The sequence below is a fragment of the Penaeus vannamei genome, chromosome 7 (genome assembly GCF_042767895.1).
Source record: "Penaeus vannamei isolate JL-2024 chromosome 7, ASM4276789v1, whole genome shotgun sequence".
NCBI lineage: Eukaryota > Metazoa > Arthropoda > Malacostraca > Decapoda > Penaeidae > Penaeus > Penaeus vannamei.
Window position 1 is genome coordinate 13,475,112 of NC_091555.1, and position 2,500 is coordinate 13,477,611.

At 37.6% G+C, this 2,500-nt stretch overlaps 1 pseudogene; it reads left to right on the top strand.

Moving 5' to 3' along the window:
* Positions 1 to 2,231: 2,231 nt before the first annotated feature.
* The window catches only part of LOC138862123 (PRELI domain-containing protein 1, mitochondrial-like), a 9,791-nt pseudogene continuing 9,522 nt past the window's right edge, over positions 2,232 to 2,500 (top strand).

The following is a 2,500-nucleotide window of genomic DNA, read 5'->3' on the forward strand; positions in this document are numbered from 1 at the left end:
GGAGGATGCGTCACTCTCTCTAACAATTACCCAAGCCTGCGCTTTCGGAACCTCCAAAGGCCTTCGTTGCCCAGAATGCAAACAACTTCAGGAATAAAAAGAAAGAAGAAAAAAAACAAACTATTTTATCATTCTGGTGTTTTTTATTTTTTACAGCATGCTGCACTAGGTTTTGTAACTCCTTTTGTGCATGTTTAACTTACCTGTTACAGAGAAGCAAGAAAATATCCTTTAATAATATCAATAAAGGTAAATAAATTATCTATCCATATCTTATGGTTGCCTGGAACTGTCATTTCATACAAATGCTAATGTGACATCATCTAGTCCTGCATGCCCAGCTGTGAAGAAGAAGGGTGAGATGAACAAGAAGGACAGCTTGTTCGGGATGAAAAAGTAGAGGTTCCGAACAGTCAAAACATCTTGTCCAACTTGTCTGGGTGAGCAAGATGAGGAGTTCCGAGCAGCAGCATTAGTACCAGTGATTATAAGTTCTACGGTAACTGTTAAGTGATTATAAAGTACAAAGCACATTTGGCACTATGTTAGGGATTGTGCCGAAAATGTTTTCTATAAGGCCCTTAGATTGTATACAAATGTGGTCCAAGGGTTCAGTAATTACCAAGGAATGACTCACAGCAGTTATTGTTATTACATATTACTGTTATACAGAAAAAGATGGCTTAAAGGTCATAGTTTGTTTGACTGACCTTGTTAACACAATCCTGTGAGGTAATTTTGGTGTTTGTCTACTGGCTGAAAGCTGTAGAAGAGTTTTTGCATGTTGATGTCTCCATTTCTTTGGCCACAGAGACTCATTATGGCACTTACACAAAGCACTAAATTTTCGTGTCCACTTCCTAAACACTCAGTGGCATGATATGTAAAACCCAAAGTTATTTCAGTGAACAGTTTCTTGCAGTTTCAATATGCTTTTCAGTAATTGTAGCTTTCAAATTATTTTATTTTGTTAGATATATTTGCTGTCAAAATCCACTTGAAATATTGATCTTTGAGGAGAAGGCTTGATAGTGGTGCAGGGTCAGGCAATTCTTGTGTCCTCTGTGCTTTGTCCACAGACAAAGGCCAACACATCTCTACCAAAAAAAAATCTTACCAAGATGGAGCCTTATAAAAGTAGACGCGTTTATGACACACAGATCGTACACTGTGGGTATGATGATGTTGCTGTCTATCAAGATAGTCAAATCAGCTGAGACCTGACTCTGTCTGTCCTCACTTGCCTTGCATTGTCTGTTTTTTTCCTCAGATGCTTGCAAATTTGTATGCTGATAGAAACTTTTTAAATCAAGTAAATATTGACATAAAAGTATATATTGACATAAATGTAATATGTAACATATTTATTATTTATATAAAATATTTAATTTAACAGCTATACTGGCAGTGAATACTTTTGAAGCAATATGACCAGCATGTGTGTGGAAGTAGTAGGCTTGGGCATGTGGATGGCCAACTGCAATGCACACACAGTTTTCCTCATGTAATTGTATCTTTACCAAAGTATATGTATTGTAGGTATGTTGGCCTTTGGCAGAGCCAACAGGCATGGAGTTGATTGGGGTGAAACCAGCAATGTCTTATGTTTCATGCTTCAAAGACATAATGCATACTAAAATGTTGGAGGAATAGGATGACATTGATAGTCATTTTCAAGGGACTATACTAAACAAAAGAGGGGTAATGGGGGTAAAATTGACAAAACAAGTGATTCTTCAAATTTCATCGTGAGCATTTTAGTATTGTGCATCCTGTTTGGAAGCTTTTGGGGGTTCCTTAATGGGGGGCAGTGTCTCCCCAAAAAGTTTTTGGATCTCTATTTTTGCTCATATATTTCTGTATATAACAATGTAACTTGTAAGAAGCCATGTATATTTTTGGGGTGATGATTATTAAAAATAGGACCAGATTAGGAGCAAAAAACATGTATATGGTTTTAAATCAGCACAAAGTTAGGGCAATATTGTTGTAGTAGGTTATTTTAGTAAACAGCAATGTACAAGCAATATATGTGAATATTGATTTTATGAACTAAAGAATTGGGTTTAAGATAACATCCCTTCTGCTTTTGAAGCTGAGCATTTACTTTTTGTCCCAATTTAATTTATACTGTGGTGCCAGCTAGATTTATTATTCAATAAGTTAGAGCCCCCAATTCCATGCCCATTGTTGTTGTGGCCAACTTAACAGATATAGACTGAGGCCCAGTGATGGGAATCTCCCCTACCTTGGGCCTCAGCCCTCAACTCAACCAATTTTCATCTACCCCTTTCCTTTCCCTTCTCTACTCCAAACCCTTCTTTTGTCCAAGATGTGATAGATGTGTTGAAAGGATAAAAGAGTGGCTTAGGGACAGTTCTGGAAGGACTCAGGTAGCCATGGGTACAGTATTCCCCTGTTTAGTTATGTAGCCTGCTGTCAACTCAGTCCAGTCTGAAGCACCTACCCAGGTCATTACCCAACCTTCAGAAAGCATTCC